At 44.6% G+C, this 26,930-nt stretch overlaps 1 protein-coding gene across 1 annotated transcript in view; it reads right to left on the reverse strand.

Moving 5' to 3' along the window:
* plxnb2b (plexin b2b) overlaps positions 1-26,930 on the reverse strand; it is a 253,304-nt gene that overhangs the window by 140,476 nt on the left and 85,898 nt on the right. The gene's annotated exons all lie outside the window — the stretch shown is intronic.

The following is a 26,930-nucleotide window of genomic DNA, read 5'->3' on the forward strand; positions in this document are numbered from 1 at the left end:
AAGGCGAATACATTTGAGTCCTCAAACATGCTGGAATCACTCTAAATACTTTGCAGGAATCTCTCGGAATACTTTGAACGGGTAAATGATGAGGGGAAACAGCACGGTCAAGAGCGCGATACAATCTTCATCGAAGATGAAGATTCTATCGCTGTCGTCTACAATCTTTAGAAACTCGACAAAGACGTTCCAAGATCCTTGCCTTCTCGCTCTAGAGTTTGATGATGTTATAATCTCAGGCCTGCGTCGCTCTATAAACGTCTGATCCACAAACGTGTCATGTTAATCTTTCGGATGCTACTGTGAAAAAATGCTACTGTGAAAAAAAAGACGTTAAGCTCTGTGCCAATTTTTGTCCAGTTCTTACAGAGATTTGACCCACAAAGCAGGAGTTCCTTGAGATTCAGGTCTAAATTAGGTCCGTGTCGAGTCCAAACCATGACTGAAGAGGCTAAACGACGGACCCTGACCTCTGCAGACCGGTTTACGCCACAGAAAAAGCTGCCGTTTCGTAGCTCCGACTCGACTCGACACCTTTACGGGACACGTCGTTGAAGCAATCGCGATTTCGCCTCCGTCCTGTGCACAGGTGTCATTGTTCTCCACTTAGCCCGTCGCCGCCGGTCGGGAAGCTGTGTCTGCGACTACGTTCGGAGGGGGGAGGGTGAAGCAGGTCAGCCCCCCCCCCCACTGCCGGCGTCCCCCCCGCGAAAACCGGGGGAACTGCTCGGAGACTGAACCACATTACACGATACCGTCATGGCTCATTGGAGTTTATGCAGCTGAAGGGAAATCATTAGAACCAATAAGGTGTGGAATAGATTCCTTCCCAGCAGTCAGTCTGGTGCCTGACTTCTTAATTGTGCTCCACGGTTTTCTCTCCCTTTCTGAGCTCACTTCTACCCTCGACTTGTCAAAAATAAGAAGGAAAAAAAACGATCCCCAGATACTAATCGATAATAAATCTGAAATCATAACTAGAGGCATTTCAAGAAGCTATTTCAAAACCACGCCCAATGAACGCTCTTAGAAGCCAAGGGACATTGTATTCTTAAGAAATGACTTATCCTGCACTTTTCTCTCTCATTGTTCTCTTTTTGTTCGACCATAAACCATCATTAGCATCAATGAAACAAATAATATGTGCATTTGCTTCTCGTTTTTGTTGTCTGTGACCGTAAACAAATACATCAGACCTATTATATGACCAAATTTAAGAAAATACCATTGTTTTGGATTCAAAATATCATTATCCTGTCCAAGAAATGTGTCAAAATCGGTACAGAAATAAAGTTTGTTTTTTTGTTCTCTCTCTCCTGTCTGTCCCTCTCTCTCTCTCTCTCTCTCTCTCTCTCTCTCTCTCTGTGATGGCTGAGAGCGCACTGGGAGCACTGGGACCATCTCCGTCTCTCTCTGTCTCTCTCTGTCTGTCTGTCTGTCTGTCTCTCTGTCTGCCTCGCTCTCTCTCTGTGTACAGTGATGGCTGAGAGCGCACTGGGAGCACTGGGAACACTGGGAGCACTGGGATCCTGGGAGCGCCTTGGTGTGCGGCGCTGATTACAAACAGCACCCTCTCAACAGCACGGGCTCGTCTCGTGACCCGCTGAGCGCTCGATGCCAGACCCAAGAACACGGAGTGATGTTTGAATGTCTCAACACAAGCGACAGAACGACGACGGCCCCCACAGGCGCCGAGCAACAATCCAGATCATCTCATCACGCCCCGTCTGACTAAACCAAACCTCGTAAATCTCAGGTGCCTGATTTTCAAATTGTGAAGAGAAGCGGGTGGATTCAACTCAAAGCTGGTCTTACACTGTGGTTTTGTATGAGTCGTATTTTCTGACTTTTTCAAGCCGCGAAGCCAAACAAGATGAAGCGGCGCCGCACACAATGTTACGATTTCACGATTGCACATTTTAGAGTTATTAAGAAACCATCACGATTTAACGATTATTCACGATTATCGAGTGAAACGGTGACATCTTTCTTTTTTTTTCATTCCCTTCGTCTGCCATGTGACTGTTTCTCAAGTTTGTGAAACCGGCTTTACGACAAAATAAATAAATAAATGTGACTGAAATAGCAAGGTAAAAATGTTCTTTACATTGAGGTTGATTTTTTGGGCTGTATATTGAACAAAAAATACATAATTTTGCGTCTAAAATTGTCACGATTATAATTTTTTGGTTCTTATGATGATATTCTGACCTGAATCATCACGATTATCCGAATCATCTTGACATTCCTAAACACAACACGTTCTACAACAACATACACAACAACAACAACAACAACAACAACAACAACATAACCAACATGTCACGCTCAAAACAATGTACCAGCCCGGCCAAAACTGTGAAAAAAGATGTGACATATAGTCAGGAAAATACAGTATATTCTCCCTCTTGCGTTTATTCATTTACAGACATCAGGACTAAACATGGGGAATCATGGTGTAAATTTCATGTGGCTAATTTTATAATAATTCTATGTTTGCACTGTGATATGAATACATGTGTTCCTTGTTATTCTGTAAAGCGCTGTTGTTAACGAATGACTTTGTGTTCGACCTGTGCTCTACGAATAAACTCGCCTTTATTGACGAGAAATGCGTCCGGTGGCCTCCTCCGTTTGTCTCCCTGGCAATGACTTTACCAACTCCATGGATCAAACTTTAACAAGGTCTAAACTGGAACTACAATAAGACGGCAACCGGAATGAAATCGCACAAAAACAAATCGTCGCGGCGACAGAGTCAAAGTGAAAGCGAAGCGTGTGCCTTGTTTGATTATCCGTGGCTCTTCCTCTTAAAGGACGCAGTGTCTCTGATAGAACGTTGTCCGTCTCCGCCGCGGGTTTCATTAGCCCCCCGCGAGAGCCGTATCGGGCCCCAGCTGTGTCCTGTCGAGACGACGAGAGAGCGCCGGGAGCCGTGGGGCCCTCCACCTGTTTGTGCGCCGGACAAGTGTCAGTGATTTGAGCTCCTGGACTCTGCACCTTCACCAGAGAGACGTCTAATCAGCAGAGGAGGCCTGTGCCAGCTGAGGCCAGGCTGCAGCCAGGAGGAGAGGGAGGAGAGGGAGGAGAGGGAGGAGAGGGAGGAGAGGGAGGAGGAGGAGAGGGAGGAGAGGGAGGAGAGGGAGGAGAGGGAGGAGAGGGAGGAGGAGGAGAGGGAGGAGAGGGAGGAGAGGGAGGAGAGGGAGGAGAGGGAGGAGAGGGAGGAGAGGGAGGAGAGGGAGGAGAGGGAGGAGAGGGAGGAGGAGGAGAGGGAGGAGGAGGAGAGGGAGGAGAGGGAGGAGAGGGAGGAGGAGGAGAGGGAGGAGAGGGAGGAGAGGGAGGAGAGGGAGGAGAGGGAGGAGGAGGAGAGGGAGGAGAGGGAGGAGAGGGAGGAGGAGGAGAGGGAGGAGAGGGAGGAGAGGGAGGAGGAGGAGAGGGAGGAGAGGGAGGAGAGGGAGGAGGAGGAGAGGGAGGAGAGGGAGGAGAGGGAGGAGAGGGAGGAGAGGGAGGAGGAGGAGAGGGAGGAGAGGGAGGAGGAGGAGAGGGAGGAGAGGGAGGAGAGGGAGGAGAGGGAGGAGAGGGAGGAGGAGGAGAGGGAGGAGAGGGAGGAGAGGGAGGAGAGGGAGGAGAGGGAGAGGGAGGAGAGGGAGGAGAGGGAGAGGGAGGAGAGGGAGGAGGAGGAGAGGGAGGAGAGGGAGGAGAGGGAGAGGGAGGAGAGGGAGGAGGAGGAGAGGGAGGAGGAGGAGAGGGAGGAGAGGGAGGAGGAGGAGAGGGAGGAGAGGGAGGAGAGGGAGGAGGAGGAGAGGGAGGAGAGGGAGGAGAGGGAGGAGAGGGAGGAGAGGGAGGAGAGGGAGGAGAGGGAGGAGGAGGAGAGGGAGGAGAGGGAGGAGAGGGAGGAGAGGGAGGAGAGGGAGGAGGAGGAGAGGGAGGAGAGGGAGGAGAGGGAGGAGGAGGAGAGGGAGGAGAGGGAGGAGAGGGAGGAGGAGGAGAGGGAGGAGGAGGAGGAGAGGGAGGAGAGGGAGAGGGAGGAGAGGGAGGAGAGGGAGGAGGAGGAGAGGGAGGAGAGGGAGGAGAGGGAGGAGAGGGAGGAGAGGGAGAGGGAGGAGAGGGAGGAGAGGGAGGAGGAGGAGAGGGAGGAGGAGGAGAGGGAGGAGAGGGAGGAGGAGGAGAGGGAGGAGGAGGAGGAGAGGGAGGAGAGGGAGGAGAGGGAGGAGGAGGAGAGGGAGGAGAGGGAGGAGGAGTGGGGAGGAGAGGGAGGAGGAGAGGGAGGAGAGGGAGGAGGAGAGGGGAGGAGAGGGAGGAGAGGGAGGAGGAGAGGGGAGGAGAGGGAAGAGGAGAGGGAGGAGGAGAGGGAGGAGAGGGAGGAGCGGGAGGAGCGGGAGGAGAGGGAGGAGCGGGAGGAGAGGGAGGAGAGGGAGGAGGAGAGGGGAGGAGAGAGAAGAGGAGAGGGAGGAGAGGGAGGAGCGGGAGGAGAGGGAAGGAGAGGAAGGAGGAGAGGGAGGAGGAGAGGGAACAGGGTTGAGAATGATGATTGATGATGATTGTGTTTGTTTGTTTGTTTGTTTGTTTGTTTGTTTGTGTGTGTGTTTTGTTTGTTTGTTTGTTTGTTTGTTTGTTTGTTTGTTTGTTTGTTTGTTTGTGTGTGTGTTTTGTTTGTCTGTTTGTGTATTTGTGTGAGACAAACAGAGCCCGACACAGAAGAGGCTCACTCTGCTCGAGGAGAGGGCTTTTCTGCTCAGCGTCGCCCCCTGTGTGTCAATGTGAAGGTTGAATTAGTCTTTCCAGCCCCAGTTTAGCCTCGTTGTCGTCTTGTTTTTTTTGGTCTTGCTTTTTTTCGCCTTTTAAATTCTATTTTGACACAGTTTACATAAATAAAGGATCAGAATCAGAAAAAGGAAGTGCAGATTCCTCTTCTGCGTCGCTTAGAGTCTAGAGCGCTCTATTGCGGCTGCCAGGGTGAAAATAACAAATAAAATCACATATAAGTCGCTCTGGAGTATAAGTCGCACCCCGGCCAAAACTATGAAAAAAGATGCGACTTATAGTCCGGAAATTACGGTATTTAAACTGTTAAACATTCCTCAAAAAATGCTAGGTATAGAATTATGTCTCGGCTCTTTTGTGGTGTAATTTTATGGTCCATCAAGACATTCACTTAAGCACATTCCTGAGGCTTGGTTACGGTTACCATCTGAACATTGTCAGAAATGACATGACAACACACAGAGACCATCATTTTTGTCAATATCGCTCGCTCACAACTAATGATGCCCATGTTTGGACAAGCACCAAACTACAAACCTTGTCAATTTCGTAGCGGAACCCCCTCGACCACCTCGACCACCCGCGGCGAGAATAAACAACGCAGCGTCGGTGCATCGAGAGACGATCAGATCAAACACGGGCCCACTTCCACGTGCTGACCGCGCATCAGCCTGAGCGCTCCCCGTGAAGTCATTAAAACGATACAAGGAAGGATAGTGATGATAAATGTGAAAAAGCCCAGACTCCCTGCCCTGAAAACATAATAGGATTCACCCCATACGGCGATCCGTCATATTCAGCACTTTTATCGCCGAGGAGGCTTCGACGCACCCTTGACATTGACGCTCGCCGCTCAACGCGATTTGTGTGTCACGCCTTTCCGTAAAGTGATAAGTTTCCAAAAGCTGCCCGCTCCGCCGAGCTGTCCTTTCTGTGGGCGGGGCCAAGAGGACACGAGGGGAAGGAGCTGCGTCCGGATGCGTCCACGCCCGTCCCCCATGACCACTCATTCACCACATGGTCCTGACTATACATTGCACTCAATCACTCACTACTTTCTCTTTGCCGCGGGTCACATGACTCTGGCGTCCGAATGAGAAAAAAAAGTTGGTTAAATTTAGATTAAAATACTGGTCGAATTCGTCTGGCAAAGCACATATTTATGGACTAATAATCACAAGTCATGGAGCTCACGTTCAGCAACAAACACACTGGATTATTCAACGTTTGGCCTGTGACGGTGACTCATGCTATGCTAAGCTAAGCGGCTAATGCTAGCAACTTTGCGGCGTTTGTTTAAGAGCGTTTTGTTCACATTCTCGAGTCGACAGTGCTTTGTTTAAACAGCGCTTCTGCTTCATTCAGTCGTGTCGTGTCCAGTTAAAAGACCTGTCGCTGTTGTTTTCACGACATTTTGAGTGCACTAGTTTTTCAAGTGTCGGACTCCCACGCTCGTCTTTGTGGAGATGTTGTTGCTTCGTTTGGAGTCTACTTGGGCAAAAGAAGGTGTTTGGAGGTGTTTGGCCCGAGGACGTAGCGGCTGAAGGCTTGATTATTAGGCTAAATCGATAACCGCGATTTTCCAGGTCATTATGTATTGTAAAAATATTAATTGTGACAATTTAAGAAGCTAAATTAAGTATTTTTCGTTCAATTTGTAGTCCAAAAAATAGACCTAAATGTAAATAACTTTTTTTCTGGCTGTTTTTGTCATATTTAAATGTATTTTGTCATTCAGAAACTTATATTTCAAAAAAGATGGTCACAAACTGGAGGAAAAGAAAGAACATTAAAGATTTAATGACAATCTCAATGAATAATTGTTCAATTTTATTGTTTTTCTCTTGCAATAATTGTAATATTTGATACCGTGACATTCCACTGTCGACTGAATAGAAGCAGACCCAGTATGCAACATTTGTTTTAAGCACTTTCTACCACGTTAAAGTAATTTCCCTTCTCGTTTACCCTCAGTTAATTACAAATTCACCTCAGTGTCAACAAAGAACTAAGATTGAACTACTAATACACGCTAAGTATTCTCAAACATTGCGGCGTACGAGAGTCAAACGGGCATAAAATGAAAGTGTGACTCACTGAAGAAGCAGCATCTGAGTTTAAACAGGCTTTGCCTCATAGGTTCATAGATTTGCTTGTGATAATAATAATAGTACCGTATTTTCCGGACTATACTCCGGAGCGACTTATATTTGATAGTATTTGTTATTTTCACACTTGCAACCGCATTTCATACTCCGGTGCGACTTATATATGTTTTTTTCTTCTCTATTATGCATTTTTTTGGCTGGTGCGACTTATACTCCGGTGCAATTTATACTCCGGAAAATAGGGTAATAATAACTAAGCAGCGGGCTCTGGTGATAACGAGTGATGTGAAGCTGCATTTAATATTGGCGTCAAAGGCTTGTTTATATGCTGGTTTTATGTCTTTGTCATTTTCTAGCACAATCCCAGAAACAAAGTGCAGGTGACACACGGTTATATAAAACGACATCAACCGAAATGTTGGTTTTAAACGGTTAATAACACCGGGCACGAGCCAGGAATCCCGGAAGAAAATTACTGCCACCGCTCGTCTCTGCGATTATATAGTTTCTTCTTAGCTTTCCACCCTGAAATAGCCCACGCAGCCGCAATCACATTCATGTACCAGTGCCTCTGTACATAACTGCACAGTGTAATCGTCCCCGGTGTAGCTGTGAGCACCAGACGAAACAATGCAATAAACACCCTTTTAGCAGAGTCTGAGTCCCCGCTCGAGGCTCCCTGCAGCTCTAACCTCTTAATTGACTGTACGGAGCTAGTCCATTATGTCTGATTGTGTGAAATGACATGATGAGTGGTGCAAGCGCTACAAAACAAGGCCCAGGTGAAAGCACAGGGACGAGCCACGGAGACTAAACGTGTGCGGAGTGAGGGACGAATGAGCGACCAGGTGACATGGGCGGGCGGAGAGAAGACACGTCCCACGGAGACTAAACGTGTGCGGAGTGAGAGACGAATGAGCGACCAGGTGACATGGGCGGGCGGAGAGAAGACACGTCCCACGGAGACTAAACGTGTGCGGAGTGAGGGACGAGTGAGGCATGAGTGAGGGACGAGTGAGGGACGAGTGAGGGATGCGTGAGGAACGAGGGACATCGGCGGGGGGCGAGAAGACACGTCCCACAGAGACTAAACGTGTGCAGAGTGAGGGACGAATGAGCGACCAGGTGACATGGGCGGGCGGAGAGAAGACACTTCCCACGGGAACTAAATGTGTGCGGAGTGACGGACGAGTGAGGGACGAGTGAGGGACAAGTGAGGGACATCGGCGGGCGGAGAGAAGACATGTCCCACGGGAATCCAGCAGGAATCCAGCGGCTCCTTTGTGTTCTGTTTGTGTGTCACAGTCTTCTGAGTCACACAATGGACGGGACGAGCGCTGCCGGGTGTACGGTATCCACGCGGCGCACAATGAGGAGGAATTAGGACTGTTGCTATAGCGATTACCAATTTAAAACTAAATATCTTTTGAATGGTGGAAATGCCTCAAAATGTTGCCTGTTAAAGGAAGATGAAAGCCATGTGCCATGTTTATTAGTTCTGGTTTAGTCCTGGTTTAGTCCTGGTTTAGTCCTGGTTTAGTCCTGGTCAAGTCTTGATCAAGTCCTGGTTTAGTCCTGGTCTACTCCTGGTTTAGTCCTGGTTTAGTTCTAGTTTAGTCCTGGTCAAGTCCTGGTCAAGTCCTGGTCAAGTCCTGGTTTAGTCCTGGTCTAGTCCTGGTTTAGTCCTGGTTTAGTTCTAGTTTAGTCCTGGTCAAGTCCTGGTCAAGTCCTGGTCTAGTCCTGGTTTAGTCCTGGTTTAGTCCTGGTTTAGTCCTGGTTTAGTTCTAGTTTAGTCCTGGTCAAGTCCTGGTCAAGTCCTGGTTTAGTCCTGGTTTAGTCCTGGTTTAGTTCTAGTTTAGTCCTGGTCAAGTCCTGGTCAAGTCCTGGTCAAGTCCTGGTTTAGTCCTGGTTTAGTTCTAGTTTAGTCCTGGTCAAGTCCTGGTCAAGTCCTGGTCAAGTCCTGGTTTAGTCCTAGTCAAGTCCTGGTCAAGTCCTGGTCAAGTCCTGGTAAAGTCCTGGTCAAGTCCTGGTCAAGTCCTGGTTTAGTCCTGGTTTAGTCCTGGTTTAGTTCTAGTTTAGTCCTGGTTTAGTCCTGGTTTAGGTTTGTTTTAGTTCTGGTTTGAGTCCTGGTCAAGTCCTGGTTTAGTCCTGGTCTACTCCTGGTCTAGTCCTGGTTTAATCCTGGTTTAGTCCTGGTTCAGTCCTGGTTCAGTCCTGGTTTGGTACGTGTTGGGTTTAGTCCTAGGTTTCTGTCCAGGGCTATGGGCCGGGGTTTCGGGGCCAAACAGGTTTCGGGCCGGGGTTCATCCCGCTTCAGTAATGTATGTGTGGTTTTAATTCTCAAATAAACCAAACCTATTTTTTAGTCCTGGTTTAGAACGGGTTTAGTCCTGTTTGGGACTTGGGTTGTTCACATTTCAGTCCTATTATAGGCAGAGTTTGTCTTGGTTTAGTCTTTGTGTGCTTCTGATTTATAGTCCAGTTTCAGTTCTTAAATATAATAGGGCTCATTTAGTCCTGGTTTAGTTCTGATTAGATCTGGTTCAGGCTTGATTCAGTTTTTCAACATGTTTTAATCCTGGTTTAGTCTTTGTTTGGTTTAGATGTTAAATCCAGGTTTAAGGTGCGCACTATTACTGCATCAAAAAAGCGGGACTAAACTGGGACTGAACCTGGAACTAAACCTGGACTAAACAGGAGTGAACGCTTTCTTAGTCCTCAAATATACAGGCCTCAATTAAACCTGGTTTAGTCTCGGTTTGTCAGCTCAGTCCTGTCTAATTTTGTGTATTTAATCCTTTGTTTGGTCTCGATATAATCTTAGTCTTATAAGCGTCGACTCATATCTGTCAGTTGCCCGTCACACATGTACCAGCAAATAGACTTATCCGGACTCTTGTCTTCAGAAATGACTCACAGCTATCACATAATGGCCCAGAGATTAGCCCGGGCCCTCGCAAAGGAACAAAAGGTCATGTGTGAAGATTAAAAAGCTAATGGCCAAATTAGATAGCGAGAAAAAAACTCATAAAATCAAATAGCTTCGGGGGGAGACGGAGGTGTGCTTTGCTTTGCACAAGAAATAGACTGGCCATGTTTTTAATTACAAAGACAACTGTTAATGGAAGCACTTAATAACAGCTGTACTCGTGTGAAAGAGAAGAACGTGTGTTTGAATGGTTTTGCTTTAGCCATGTCGCGGTGGAGCGTAGACTGAGAAAGTGGTGGCACGACTCAGTTGACAGAAGCGTTTCGTATCGTACAAACGGCGATCGTCGAAGCGCAAGAGGAGCTTATGATCTGCGAGGCTGTTATTCTTCGGGGCCGTTTGAAAATACGAAATCGCACAAAAAGAATAAACGCGGCATGAGAAGGCCTGCGCGAACTGTCCAACTTCGCAGCGCCGACAAAACGGTGTACTAAGGCTTTCCGCAGTGACTGAAGAACGATCGGTCGAGTCGCGCTTCCATCGCCGTCGCTAGCACGGTTTCATGTGCCGAGGAGGCGTGGTTTAGCCATCATAAGTAATCATGGACCATGTTCAAACGCGTGGGAAAGAGGGCAAGCAAAGGAAGAAAACGGACAAAGTGAAGGATGGCACCGGTGTGGGTGGATTTCCAACGTGTGGACAAAACAACGTCCAATTCCATTTCTGACCATCCGTAACATTTTCCAGCTTTTCACACATCGTTTCTAGCTTTACAGAGCATCAACATTTAGATGACGATTCTTCTTCTTCTTCTTCTTCTTCTTCTTCTTCTTCTTCTTCTTCTTCTTCTTCTTCTTCTTCTTCTTCTTCTTCTTCTTCTTCTTCTTCTTCTTCTTCTTCTTCTTCTTCTTCTTCTTCTTCTTCTTCTTCTTCTTCTTCTTCTTCTTCTTCTTCTTCTTCTTCTTCTTCTTCTTCTTCTTCTTCTTCTTCTTCTTCTTCTTCTTCTTCTTCTTCTTCTTCTTCTTCTTCTTCTTCTTCTTCTTCTTCTTCTTCTTCTTCTTCTTCTTCTTCTATGGCGTTTTATGGTATCAAAGTGTTACATTACCGCCAGACTTTATTCTTTAGACTTTATTCTTTAGACTTTATGCGTTTGCACGTGCGTAAAACGGACTCATCGTGAGCTTCAGCCTCGTGGGTCATCGTCCGACTGTTCTGTTGTCCGAACCTCGCGTACACTCACAGCATTCATTATGAAAGTAACGCCAATAGAACAGTCCGATAAGCAAAGCACAAAGAGTGTCCGTGGAGGCGCGTAACTTATACAAAACGCTCACACAAACAGATGTTGATTATATTGAATAATAATAGGCTCACATATATTTTTCTACAGTCGGATAGTCCTCTAGTACGATATGCTGCTCTGTGAAAGCCTTTAGTCAACCAGACGCCGAGGCCCGTGAGTGTTCGCTTAGTGTAAACTTAGTCCTAAGTTTCTGTTCGTACGCTAAGGGCCTCCACGTCTAAACAGAGGTGCATGAAAAATATAGCTGACATTATAGCAGAATAAGCAACGTTTAAGAGGAGTATATACTTTACATTCGACTGGCGGGACTAAATGTTGCAGAGGCATGATGTGGTAGCAAAAGGTCAGTACGATAATCCAACTTCAACATCTGTTACAACAATGAACAACTTTCACTACTGCCTCCACCACTAATACTACTAATACCGCTTCTACTACTTCTAGAGTTACTGCGTACGACTTAGAGCTACTCAGCGGCCCGGCTAAATCCTCTTTCCCAGGCCACTCAGCCGTCCTCATCCATCATGTATCAGAGCTGGGGGCAGAGACTAACGATGACCTGCTCTAATGGCTAAACAAACATCATCGTCCAGATCGCCGCGGCGCTTCGCTGATCTGAAACGAGCCCCCGGCAGAAGGAGCTCTTAAAGGATTAAAGCTCCGGCAGGACGTCCCGCGGGCGAAGGTGCGCTAATGATGGGAAAGTGTACGGGAGGAGATATGGAAAACGGCCGTAATGGGTTGATATGCGATTACGATGTGGACGTCCTCGGAGCGTGAGCGAGTGTAATGTGCGGTTGAGAGGTGGAGGCGGCGCTCAAGACGGTCGGGGTTTCTTTGTCCGCGATAACGACGTGATTGAGGAGGGATGGTGAATGTACGGATACGAGAAGAATACGCAAAATGACACTTTTAAGAAGGTCTGCTTGTTCGGTCAAAAGGCAAGATGTACTTTTTGTGGCATTTTGACGGGGAAAAAGTGAAAGTGACAAGATTCAAGTGTTGATTTTGTGAAAACGTGCACGAATCTAGAGTAGTTCAAAAATATATTCATCTTGTTACATGTTTAACGCCGTCTTCTCAATGTTTTCACTAACGAAAGCAGTCATTTTCATCTTTCGAATGTCCATTGTATCAAAAACGCACAATTGCATCCATATATCACCATTGAAAATCCCACTGAGATGAATAAACTATCCAATTTTCACCACAAAAATGTGTTTTATGGCAATTATATTGATTATTGCTTACACCCATAGACAAGATTTATGCAAGTCTTTGTAGTGGCATAGAAGGATGGGTCAAATGTCCGGTTCCAATGCGATTTAGTCCAGATCCAGTTATCGCTTTGCTCTCCATCTCCGTGTACTCTCTCCGTGAAGTCGTGGAGTGCCCGGGCCCCGGTCTCACATGCGCCGACTTCTTCTGAACCGCACGAGAACGGACAGCGGGAGGGAAAGGTCAAACCCACTCTGCCCCGTACTAATCAGCGAACCTGCTCGAGAGCCCGCCGCACTCACTTAGACCTGATTGGGCGAGAAACTGGAGTGTTACTGGAGATGTGCGAAGCCATTTGTGTAGAAAATAGAGCTAGATTGCGGCCCCCAAAGTGGTCCGAAAATTCTCTCTTGTGTTTGGTGAACATGAGGTAAGCAGAGGATGGTTGAAAGGCTATAGGTGGTACAAAACACAGAAAAACAAGATGAAAAACTACCAGATCTGGTTTACACTGGCTAAATTGGAAGCAAACCAGATCTGAATTAACGCAGCATAACTAAACACAGCCTCAATTTGGACTTTGGACTATTCAGGCAAGGCAAGGCAAGGCAAGTTTATTTGTAGAGCACATTTCATACACAAGGCAATTCAAAGTGCTTCACAACAGGAACAATGCATTCAAATCACAAATAAATTACAGACCACATACATAGCACTCCAGACACTCTTTCTCATATTTATTTGACATTGTCAGCATGACAGGCGACTCCGGGATGGACACATCACTTTTAGATTGATTCTTTCCCATATCAGCGCGCTATCTGCAAACTGCACACAGGTACAAACAATCTTACATGTGAAGTTAACTTTACTTTATCAACAAGTTGGATTCCCTAAAGCTGGACATTTCGAGGAATGGTACTGAACAATGTGTATGAAAGAAAATTAAGGATTTAACTGTTGTTTGGTGGTGATAACTCAACTTCCACTTTAATAACCAAGACCATTTCAGGACTAAGGAGAATGAGTAAAGTGCACAAAACGATTTTATTAATAATACTGTGCTTTTTTGAGTAATTCTGGACTAAACCAGGATTAGATGTGGAAGTTCAACCATGCATGGCAATATTAAATGGTTGGTTTAAGGTTTTCAGAGAGCACAGTCTCTCATGCTTTGTTTAAAGGCACGAGAGGCTGCAGCCAGATCACAAATACGAAGGACATCTCCTCTCTAATGTTCTTGTTACAAGCTATTGCATAATCCAACTACCCCAAACTGCAAATATTCAAATGTACAATTATAAAGAGATCAATGTTATCTCATTTAGATGCCAGTTAAACAATCCGTGTATAAAAATGTTCGAAAAAGACCAATTAAGATGTAACTCGAGCATGTTCTGAACGCGCTCCTGCCAGTATCCAAAGGTTCAGAAATCAAGAGCGAGTTTACCCCATCGGGCTCCAAGAAAATGCCATAAATGGAAGGAAGGAAAGGAGGAACAACAAACTGAGAAAGAGAGATGGTCGTCACCAATCAATCAGTGCCTGGCCCACTGCCGCGCCTGGGAAACAGCCGGGAGAGCGGGTATTTTTAAACCTCAGGGGTGAAGAAGAGGAGGAGGGGGAAGAGGAGGAGGAGAGTGCAACAGTGTGGTACAGCTCCAGTCTGAACCACACACACCGCCTGCTGTACACTGTGTGGGAAATGTGGGGTTTGAGCCGGTTTGGATCTGGTTTCACAGACGTGGTTTAGCACAGGTTTAGTCATGGTTTAGGACTGGTTTAGTCCTGGTTTATTCATGGTTAAGCACAGGTTTATTCATGGTTTAGCACAGGTTTATTCATGGTTTAGTCATGCTTTAGTCCTGGTTCATTCAAGGTTTAGCACAGGTTTATTCATGGTTTAGTCATGCTTTAGTCCTGGTTCATTCAAGGTTTAGCACAGGTTTATTCATGGTTTAGTCATGGTTTAGTCATGGTTTATACATGGTAAAGCACAGGTTTATTCATGGTTTAGCACAGGTTTATTCATGGTTTAGTCATGCTTTAGTCATGGTTTATACATGGTAAAGCACAGGTTTATTCATGGTTTAGCACAGGTTTATTCATGGTTTAGTCATGCTTTAGTCCTGGTTCATTCAAGGTTTAGCACAGGTTTATTCATGGTTTAGCACAGGTTTATTCATGGTTTAGTCATGGTTTAGTCATGGTTTATACATGGTTTAGCACAGGTTTATTCATGGTTTAGTCATGGTTTAGTCCTGGTTAAGCACAGATTTAGTCATGGTTTAGTCCTGGTTTAGTCATGGTTTAGTCATGGTTTAGTCCTGGTTTAGTCATGGTTTAGTCATGGTTTAGTCATGGTTTAGTCCTGGTTTAGTCATGGTTTAGTCATGGTTTAGTCATGGTTTAGTCCTGGTTCAGTCCTGGTTTAGTCATGGTTTAGTCATGGTTTAGTCCTGGTTTAGTCATGGTTTAGTCATGGTTTAGTCCTGGTTCAGTCCTGGTTTAGTCATGGTTTAGTCATGGTTTAGTCCTGGTTTAGTCATGGTTTAGTCATGGTTTAGTCCTGGTTCAGTCCTGGTTTAGTCATGGTTTAGTCATGGTTTAGTCCTGGTTTAGTCCTGGTTTAGTCATGGTTTAGTCATGGTTTAGTCATGGTTTAGTCCTGGTTCAGTCCTGGTTTAGTCATGGTTTAGTCCTGGTTCAGTCCTGGTTTAGTCATGGTTTAGTCCTGGTTTAGTCATGGTTTAGTCCTGGTTTAGTCATGGTTTAGTGAATATTTCTACATCAGTCGTTTGTTCATAAATGTGCTGTTCTTCTTCATGGCTCTGTTATGGAAAAGCAGTCGGAAGCCAATTATGGAAACTATAAGGACTGCGGTCAGCGTGGGAGAAAGAAAAAAGTACGTATGCATTTAAATGATACGCGCCATGCAAACGCAGTACAATTACTGCAGGTTCAACACAAGATATTCAAGATACTTTCTTTTGTCTTGCAAGGAAATCTGTCACGCAGACTGGCACAGAAAAACACACATAAGACAGACGAAGAACATGACAGACTCTGGACTAAAACTTGTGAAAGACTTCCTGGAATACTTAGTTGGCATGGTAACTGTCACCGCTGGGTTGATGTTGTATGTATTTGGTAGTTGGTATTGTGCACGTGTCGCAATTGCTCTGTATTTTGGAGTGCCTTTGATCCCATTGCTGTTCCAACATGAATTTATACATAAGGAGACAAAAAGATGAATCTGTCGAGACTATTCTAACTATAAAACCATAAAAAAGCGGCGAGGCAAGTCCACTCACGGTCTCATTTATAAAACCGTACGTGGAATTCTTACTAAAAGCGTACACAAGCTTCCAAAACCATCTTCAAAGCTCGATCCCTGCTCTTCCTGTTCTTCTCGGCGAGCGCGGATCACGTTCTGCCTCGTTTTTTGGGCCGCAGCGCACATCCGCACGTCACTTAGCACGTCTTCGTTAGCACGTCTTCGTTAGCACGTCTTCGTACGAGCGAGGTTCATGTCATACCGCGGAACGCTCTCGCCAAAGCAATACGGAGCCGAGCGGTCAGCAGCCCCCACCCGTCACATAACTGATCTTTATTGCCGCGGGAAATACCACGATAAACAACGACGACGAGACGAACCATAAAGCGGAATAACCTCAGTAAACCATTCTTAAATATACATTATTTAGGGCGAGGAATAAACACCAGAATGAAGGTAATTAGATAGTTTCATCGAGCGTGGGGCTAAAATCAACACTAATCTAATCCTACTAGCAAGAAAGAAGTATACGATACATACAAGTACACAGATTGAGCTGCGAAATATGTTGTCCCATATACCTGTATATGTACAGGTATATGTACAGGTATATATGTACAGGTATATGTACAGGTATATGTACAGGTATATGTACTGGTATATGTACAGGTATATGTACTGGTATATGTACAGGTATATGTACAGGTATATGTACTGGTATATGTACAGGTATATGTACAGGTATATGTACAGGTATATGTACTGGTATATGTACAGGTATATGTACAGGTATATATGTACAGGTATATGTACAGGTATATGTACTGGTATATGTACAGGTATATGTACAGGTATATGTACAGGTATATGTACTGGTATATGTACAGGTATATGTACAGGTATATATGTACAGGTATATATGTACAGGTATACGTACAGGTATATATGTACAGGTATACGTACAGGTATATATGTACAGGTATATGTACAGGTATATGTACAGGTATATATGTACAGGTATATGTACAGGTATATGTACAGGTATATGTACAGGTATATGTACAGGTATATGTACAGGTATATATGTACAGGTATATATGTACAGGTATACGTACAGGTATATATGTACAGGTATATGTACAGGTATATGTACAGGTATATGTACAGGTATATGTACTGGTATATGTACAGGTATATGTACTGGTATATGTACAGGTATATGTACAGGTATATGTACTGGTATATGTACTGGTATATGTACAGGTATATGTACTGGTATATGTACAGGTATATGTACAGGTATATGTACTGGTATATGTACAGGTATATGTACAGGTATATGTACAGGTATATGTACAGGTATATGTACTGGTATATGTACAGGTATATGTACAGGTATATGTACTGGTATATGTACAGGTATATGTACAGGTATATGTACAGGTATATGTACAGGTATATGTACAGGTATATGTACTGGTATATGTACAGGTATATGTACAGGTATATGTACAGGTATATGTACTGGTATATGTACAGGTATATGTACAGGTATATGTACAGGTATATGTACAGGTATATGTACAGGTATATGTACAGGTATATGTACTGGTATATGTACAGGTATATGTACAGGTATATGTACAGGTATATGTACTGGTATATGTACAGGTATATGTACAGGTATATGTACAGGTATATGTACAGGTATATGTACAGGTATATGTACTGGTATATGTACAGGTATATGTACAGGTATATGTACAGGTATATGTACTGGTATATGTACAGGTATATGTACAGGTATATGTACAGGTATATGTACAGGTATATGTACAGGTATATGTATAGTGCGGTGCTGGAGTCCCAGCTTCGGCTTTGATGCTGGGTAAGAGGCTTGATGCCAATCTCAATTTTTCTCTCCTTTAATCTCTCCTTTTTGATGCCAAAAAGGATGAAGGCGGTCTCACGAGCTCCGCGTTGTGGCTCAGTACTGGCTCCGGCATGGGTCGGGGCCCTGGAGTTATTTGGGAGGGTCCGGTGTTGGCTTGCCCGTGCGTTTGTCCTCGGCGCTGGTACTAGTTGGGTTGAGCCTCGGTCTAGGATGCTGGTCTCCTCGGTCGAGTGGTGGGCAGCAATGTTACAGCAACGTGAGGTGTATATACATGTACCGGTATATAAATGTGTATATGTTTATGTAATATAGTAATATATGATTATATTGTTTTGATGTTTTGAGTGCACTATGTGGTGTCTTTAAATGCAAAATTAATTAAAATAAATAAATACATAAAATAAAACCCCAGGCTGCATACATCTCTCTTTAGGTAAATGAGACAATGAGCATCACGTTACCGGGTTGACGAGCAGCACAGTCTCATGTTCTGACCCACGCCTGCTCCTGCCAAGCCCTTTCTGCCCTTGCCCCGCCCGTCCAAGCCACCCCTGCCCCGCCCCTGCCTGCTCCTGCTCCGCCCTTTTCCGCCCCACCCACTCCAGCCTGCTCCTGCCGCCCCTCCCAGCCCTGCCTCTGCCTGCTCCTGCTGCCCCGCCCTTTACGCCCCTGCCGTGCCCGCCCCAGCCGCCCCTGCCTGCTCCTGCCCCGCCCCTGCCACCCCTGCCGCCCCTGGCTGCTCCTGCCACCCCTGCCCCGCCCCTGCCTGCTCTTGCCCCTGCCCTGCTGTCGTCACCTCTGCACACCCTCCGGAGCTTGACAGGCGCCGGGACGCTTCTGACACCTGGCACCGGCGTGGGTTAATTAAGTTTGAAACAGTGCAGATGATCGGGCCGCGCTGCCAGTCAACCTGCCAGCCGGGCCCCGCAGATCACCACGGCAACCAAAAAGCGCACTGACAGGTAGAGGGGCCATTTGTGTCGGTAATGGAGGAGAGATTCCCGGCTGGTTTCTGGTACGCTGTTTAAAATAGAGGTGACAAAATCTGCTGTATTTTGGGAAGTCGTATTTGTGCGTTTAAAATACTTGGTTCCCTGGAGACATAGTCGCACTGCTGGTAAATATGAGACTAGAATTATGATATTTTATTCAGAGGACATGTGGCACCAAGAGTAATAAAGCTGACATCTAAATAGAGAAAGTTTGAACAAATGCTGATATTTTATAAAGATGAATACATAAAAAAAATTACATTACTGTAATTTCCGGACTACAAGTCGCACCAGCCAAAAAATGCATAATAGAGAAGAAAAAAATACATCAGTCGCACTGGAGTATGAAATAAGGTTGCAAGTGCAATTGCAAATAACAAATAATAATAATAATAATCCGGAGCAGGAGCTGTGTTCGCATTGCCGGCAGTAAGTCAGACCTGTTCCCAGTGCATGTTGGACTCCGCCAGGGCTGCCCTTTGTCACCGGTTCTGTTCATAATTTTTATGGACAGAATTTCTAGGCGCAGTCAGGGGTCGGAGGGTGTCCGGTTTGGGGACCACAGGATCTCATCTCTGCTGTTTGCAGACGATGTTGTCCTGATGGCTCCATCAAACCCGGACCTGCAGCATGCACTGGGACGGTTTGCAGCCGAGTGTGAAGCGGCTGGGATGAGAATCAGCACCTCCAAATCCGAGGCCATGGTTCTCGACCGGAAAAAGGTGGCTTGCCCTCTTCAGGTGGGTGGGGTGTCCTTGCCCCAAGTGGAGGAGTTCAAGTATCTCGGGGTCTTGTTCACGAGTGAGGGAAGGATGGAGCGTGAGATCGACAGGCGGATCGGTGCAGCGGCTGCAGTGATGCAGTCGCTGCATCGGACCGTTGTATTTACCGGTCGGTCTACGTTCCTACCCTCACCTATGGTCATGAGCTTTGGGTAGTGACCGAAAGAACAAGATCGCGGATACAAGCGGTCGAAATGAGTTTCCTCCGCCGTGTGGCTGGGCACTCCCTTAGAGATAAGGTGAGGAGCTCGGCCACACGGGGGGAGCTCGGAGTAGAGCCGCTGCTCCTCCACGTCGAGAGGAGCCAGCTGAGGTGGCCTCTGTTCCAGATGCCTCCTGGGCGTCTCCCTGGGGAGGTGTTCCGGGCATGTCCCACCGGGAAGAGGCCCCGGGGAAGACCCAGGACACGCTGGAGAGACTATGTCTCTTGGCTGGCCTGGGAACGCCTCGGGATCCCCCCGGAGGAGTTGGAGGAAGTGTCTGGGGAGAGGGAAGTCTGGGAGTCCCTGCTCAGACTGCTGCCCCCGCGACCCGGCCCCGAATAAGCGGCAGAAAATGGATGGATGGATGGAATAATAATAATCACATATAAGTCGCTCCGGAGTATAAGTACAAGTATAAGTACAAGTCGCACCCGGGCCAAAACTATGACAAAATGTGCGATTTATAGTCGCAAATTAAATAAAATCCAATATTCTGGTTATATTAGTTAGCATTAGGCTGCCAACATTGAGAGAAAATAAGGTTTTGAGGACGCATATGACATTTTACACAAATAAATCTACTTTATATCTCATATTTCAACAGCCAGACTGATGACGAGGAATAATCGTGGTAAACAGACTACCATCTGACTTTTAAAACAGGGTTGAAGAAGTGCGCCGTTTTTGAGGAATGCTTGATTTGACTAATCATCTCGATGAATATCTTTGTAACTGATAAACGAGCCCATTAAGAGGAAAGACTTTAATTTGCAGTGTGACTGTGGCATTTTACATCTCACCTCCTTGCTCACCAAAAGAAGCTGTTCCGTTCAACTCGAGGACAAACAATTAATAAAATAACTTAATGATCCTGCTACAATTACATGGAGGGCAAAGAAACCAAGCACAAATGTCCCATAGAAGGTTTATTAGCTGTCACAACAACCAAGCAGACTCATGAATTAGACATAAGATATTTGGGAAAACTATTCAGACACATAAAGCTGATTATTCAAAGTCATTTAAGCATATTTTTGCAGTTTAATCTTGGCTCAGACTTAGTTTTAGTTCAATATTCTTACTTATTTCCAACAAGTATCGCAAAATAATCGATACATCGCACTATATATTCCTCCATCTGTCATAAATATATACTTTATTATCCTTAGCCGCTTGATGTAGATTGGATTTAGTCTGTAAAACTTTTTATTTGACAGAATGGTTATAATAGAACTGAAATGATGGTGTCGTATTCAAATATAGCAGTATTAACAGCCATATTGCAATACTTTTTGTTATTGTGCAACATTTACTGCCACAACTTAAAGTACTTAATAAAACCGGGATGATATTATTTGCCTGGGTTTAATACGAGGCGATGCTACTCTCTGCAGTTCTCAGCTGATGAATGATGCAGATTAAGTTCCATTTCATATTGTGTTGTGAGTAATTACTTGGGCTTTGTGCGATCGCTGGTTCCAATTACACGCAGTAACAGTAGAGGCTGGAGAAGTAGCTGTAGTAGTAGTAGTAGTAGTAGTTGTGGTATAAAGTTCACTCGGGGAAAAACTGATAAGTGGCATTTAAAAAAGTCATCGCTGTCTCGCAGTTTAGTGATTTTCAAAAGCCAAATGTATTTTAGTTCATTTAAAACATGATTCCATCCTTCCTTGATGTAACTACACAATATTTCCATTGCTGATGTCTGTGGAAGATGGTAAGAAACATAACATTTTTCAGTACTGTGTTTTGACCATTGAACATTTGTAATCGTTGTGTAATAGTTGCAGTTTTCTTTTTCTTTTTACTTGTGACTGTGATGGTTGTGTTTGGTCAAAAATCCAAAGCTCGAGCTCCTATTCAAAGCTCAATACTTAAAGTGCCAATGACATCTTTTCCTATTTATGACTTTGTTCGGCGGGACAGAACCTGTGGTAAATATTAATCACAGTTTTACATTTTGTGAAGAAACACTTTAAAAGAAAAGACAAGTTAAAATTTACAGGAAGCAGAGCTGAGTTGAAAAAACGGACTCCCTCTGTGATGTCATCAACAGGCGACACTCGATCAAGAACTCAGGGACAAATTTACATGCAACGGGCACAATTTTCTGACAGTTTAAACACTCATTTAACAAAACAAAGGTATTGTTATGTCCCAAATCATAACTATTGTGTAATTTATGTGGATTGTGGTCCTTGTTTACAGTAAGGTTGCTAGGTAACAGTTACCTACGTCACAACCGTTCATTTCCAACCAGGAAGTAACATTATTAACTTCATCAAAAACTGTAAAATTGGCCACAAATCTGGCAAAATTGTTGGTAAAAGCTTAAATAAGATCACGTTTATGTTTAGTCCAACCTGCCAAATGCACTTTGACCCTGTGCGATTGCAACACGGCACGAGCAGCAGCAATACAGATTAATCACTATATTCCGCAGTGCTCTGATGAATAAATGGAGCGAATTAAGTCTCATTTCACATTTAGTAGTGATTTATTACACAATCCTTGTCCTACAGTAACAGTATTGTCCGTGGAAAAGGTTGTAGCAATAGTTGAGTCAGGAAAAAAAAAGCTTTTGTTGTCTGTGTCACAAGGAATCTGCTTCGGCGACATCGTGCAGCACAAAATAATGAATAATAGTACGATATAAACTATGATACGATAAATAAAATAAGAGCATGCATAAAATAAGGCATTCAAATCAAAATAACAGTATTACTATATTTTCCGGACTATAAGTTGCACCTATTTTCATAGTTTTGGCTGGGGTACGACTTTTACTTATATTTATACTTATATACCTATACTCCAGTGCAACTTATGTATGTTTTTTTCTTGTCTATTATGCATTTTTTGGCTGGTGTGACTTATAGTCCGGTGCGATTTATAGTACAAAAAATACGGTACTTGTAGCATTAATTGTATCCAACCAGCAATACTCCTTCGATCACTCCATCTCCATAGTATTATGATGCTATACTTTGCAGTGGATAAATGGAGCGGATTAAGTCGCATTCAGATTTAGTTGTGATTAATTACACAGCCCTTGTGCGATCTCTGGCTCTAATCAAAAGCAGGGAAAGGTCAGATGGAATTAGCCTCCCCTCGGCCCGATATGAGCTTGCGTAATCAGGCCGCAGATGGCCCCGATGTGGCGCGGCGGCGTCGCGGGCGTGTCACCGATAGCCTCTGAAGGTGTGGCGCGGCTTTCATGTCGGGGGAGCGGACGCAGGCGCCGCGGACAAACGCAAGCAGACGGAGACGGGGAGGACGCGCTTCGGTTCAGGGTAAACTCTTTAGGTGGATTGTCATTTTATTGACCAAAAAAACAGACACAGAACACAGAACAAGACCAGAGACCAACCGACAACGCAAAATGAACACGGGTAACACAGAGACTTTTAGATCAAGACCAGTCTTCCCGTATTTTGGGACGGGGTATTTTAAAATGTGGACTGGCATTTTCGAGTGCAGGGACGGACATTTTATTCATAAATCTTATCAAAAAATGGGGTTATTATCATTAAATCGTGCCGGGAAGCGTTTGACAATAGTCCGCCATTACAGTTTACTGTTTACAAGTGAAAATGTGCATGCTGCGCGCTGATTGGTCGACAAAATTTGTGTGCTTGGCTCTGATTGGCTGCCGAGCCGTGGTCCAGAGAATGCCAAAGCTACTCGTTTTTTCGGCTAGTCTGGCCCCTTACCCCCGGACAAAAACATTTGGACGGGGTGTTTTCAAATCTTATCTAAAAGCCTGCACAGAACATCCACAAAAAACATCACGACACATCAAACCCAAAATAGTGTCCTTTTTCCGTAGTGCCAAGAGTATGTATCAATGTATTGTGTCCATGGCAGGGGTTTTGAGGCCCGAATACACACATCGAGTCGAGTGGGGCGGTGGTCTGCAGTGCCTTTTTTTTTTCAGGCCAATATTTTTGAGCAACAGGACAGTCCGAGAACACATGAGAATAGTGAGCCTCCCGGCAACCACAGTTTCTCCAACGTTTAGCCCCTCCCTGTGAACAATGAGCACTTTGACATGGTGTTATAAACAAAAAAAAAAAGGGGTCAACATGTGATTTTATGGTCCCCCATTCTTCATCCGTCAAAACAAAATCACCCTGTATTTACCATTTAATTCAAATACATTTAGTACCTTTATTAATACATTTACAAACTTTATATATAGTTCTGATTTATATGCCTGAATAAGATTTCAGTTAGGAGGTTAAAATGGTTGTTGCTTTGATTTATTTCTTCATTATAATAGGTTTGCAATTCAAAAACAGATATTTACTGGTATTAACGCTGCACAATTTTGGAAGAAAAACAATCTTATCTAATAAAAAACAATTAAGTATTGTAATTGCAATTAGATTTGTGAAATATGCTTAAATAAAGAACTTCAGCAGCATTAACATTTGAGTTCAGGCTGGAATGTGAACTGATAAACTTATACTAACATCTCATGACGTTCAGATCGTGTTCAAACTCAAGGGTATTTGTTCCTTCCAGAAGACATGTTATCATCTAAATAAATGCAGCCCAGATCGCAATAGCAACAGCAATAAAATAGAAATAGCAATAAATACGTATGTAATTGAATAGATAGATACGTTTAATGCCATATCGTGGGACATTCCAGCCAAAAAAAATTCAATGTACCTGGAAGAAGGCAGATAGCGGACCACCCAACACAACCATAAAGTTACATAGCGCCGCTTTAAACCCAATCTTAATCAGTGAGGCGTACACAATCGAGCCGATGACACTGGAATAAAACATGAATGAAACATAAATAGACCAAATAAATCCATTCTGGAGCTGTGAAAGAAGGCGAGCCCATGCCATCCATTTCACTTCAGCCTCGCTCACACCCACAGGCGGCGTACGATCTCTCCCCCGGGCCTAACCCTCTACATCCAGGACCCCCGAGGCCCCGCCCGACCGACACCCATTCATTCTCAATCCTGTGGCGTAAAGGCGGCAGAATGGAAATAGACAAATCAATTTTGGGAGTAAAAAAAACAAAACGTCCAGAGTCTTTTTTTTGGCGAGCTCTGATCCTCCCGCTTAGACTCTGCCCTCCCCCTTGACGACCCCCCTCCCCCTTGACGACCCCCTCCCCCTTGACGACCCCCTCCCAACCTTATTATCGGCCCGTCCTGGTCTGTCGAGTACAGCCAATTTACAGATGTGTGGACGCCACGGTTACAGCGGAAGCCTAACAGGAGTAGAAGGTCTGTCACCTCCAAACGCCGGAAGGAGGAGAATGAAAAGGAGATGGAGGAGAATGAAAAGGAGATGAAGGAGGTGAATGAAAAGGAGATGAAGGAGGTGAATGAAAAGGAGATGAAGGAGGTGAATGAAAAGGAGATGGAGGAGGAGAATGAAAAGGAGATGGAGGAGGAGAATGAAAAGGAGATGGAGGAGAATGAAAAGGAGATGGAGGAGGAGAATGAAAAGGAGATGGAGGAGGAGAATGAAAAGGAGATGGAGGAGGAGAGTGAAAAGGAGATGGAGGAGAATGAAAAGAAGATGAAGGAGGAGAATGAAAAGGAGATGAAGGAGGTGAATGAAAAGGAGATGAAGGAGGAGAATGAAAAGGAGATGGAGGAGGAGAATGAAAAGGAGATGGAGGAGGAGAATGAAAAGGAGATGGAGGAGGAGAGTGAAAAGGAGATTGAAAAGGAGATGGAGGAGGAGAATGAAAAGGAGATGGAGGAGGATAATGAAAAGGAGATGGAGGAGGAGAATGAAAAGGAGATGGAGGAGAATGAAAAGGAGATGGAGGAGGAGAATGAAAAGGAGATGGAGGAGGAGAATGAAAAGGAGATGGAGGAGGAGAGTGAAAATGAGATGGAGGAGAATGAAAAGGAGATGAAGGAGGAGAATGAAAAGGAGATGAAGGAGGTGAATGAAAAGGAGATGAAGGAGGAGAATGAAAAGGAGATGGAGGAGGAGAATGAAAAGGAGATGGAGGAGAATGAAAAGGAGATGGAGGAGGAGAATGAAAAGGAGATGGAGGAGGAGAATGAAAAGGAGATGGAGGAGGAGAGTGAAAAGGAGATTGAAAAGGAGATGGAGGAGGAGAATGAAAAGGAGACGGAGGAGGAGAATGAAAAGGAGATGGAGGAGGAGAATGAAAAGGAGATGGAGGAGGAGAGTGAAAAGGAGATGGAGGAGGAGAATGAAAAGGAGATGGAGGAGAATGAAAAGGAGATGAAGGAGGAGAGTGAAAAGGAGATGGAGGAGGAGAATGAAAAGGAGATGGAGGAGGAGAATGAAAATGAGATGAAGGAGGAGAATGAAAAGGAGATGGAGGAGGAGAATGAAAAGGAGATGGAGGAGGAGAGTGAAAAGGAGATGGAGGAGGAGAATGAAAAGGAGATGGAGGAGGAGAATGAAAAGGAGATGAAGGAGGAGAGTGAAAAGGAGATGGAGGAGGAGAATGAAAAGGAGATGAGGAGGAGAATGAAAAGGAGATGGAGGAGGAGAATGAAAAGGAGATGGAGGAGGAGAGTGAAAAGGAGATGGAGGAGGAGAATGAAAAGGAGATGGAGGAGGAGAATGAAAAGGAGATGGAGGAGGAGAATGAAAAGGAGATGGAGGAGGAGAATGAAAAGGAGATGAAGGAGGAGAGTGAAAAGGAGATGGAGGAGGAGAATGAAAAGGAGATGGAGGAGGAGAATGAAAAGGAGATGAAGGAGGAGAATGAAAAGGAGATGGAGGAGGAGAATGAAAAGGAGATGAAGGAGGAGAATGAAAAGGAGATGGAGGAGGAGAATGAAAATGAGATGGAGGAGGAGAGTGAAAAGGAGATGGAGGAGGAGAATGAAAAGGAGATGGAGGGGGAATTGGGATACATGAAACTAAACGTGTGATGATTAGTAAATTAAAGGAGGAGGTGCTTGTTGCTGGCAAAAGCTAACACAATTATTAAAGTGCATACGACATATTTCATTAAAACGTGAACAAACTAAAACAATTTACCTATTTATAATGTTATTCCTGGTTGGACTGCAAACAAGGGCCGAAATCTGTATAAACTACACAATAGTTATGATTTGACAAACAATCATTCCTGATATTTTCCTTTATTTTGTTAAACTATAGTTTAAACTGTGTAATTTTTTGCAGCATTTCCAATGTAAAGTCGCTTATTGATGACATCACAGACTGATTTAGAGCTCGGCACTACTTTCTGTGACTTTTCTTTTTTTAATCTCTCTTGACAAACTGCCACTTGGTGAATATTTACTACAGGTTCTATCACCACCAAACTAATCAATACATAGAAAAACATGAGAACTTTAAGTATCTCTGTCATCCTGTATCTGAACCCAAACTGCATTAGCAAGACACGCAATAATAAATATGTACTAATAATATATTAATAATATATGTGAATAATAAATATTGGAAATTTCCAGTAAACACTGTATTTA

Source organism: Eucyclogobius newberryi, unplaced genomic scaffold, assembly GCF_026437365.1.
Source record: "Eucyclogobius newberryi isolate DKJ021-1_F unplaced genomic scaffold, fEucNew1.0.hap1 SCAF_7, whole genome shotgun sequence".
Lineage (NCBI taxonomy): Eukaryota > Metazoa > Chordata > Actinopteri > Gobiiformes > Gobiidae > Eucyclogobius > Eucyclogobius newberryi.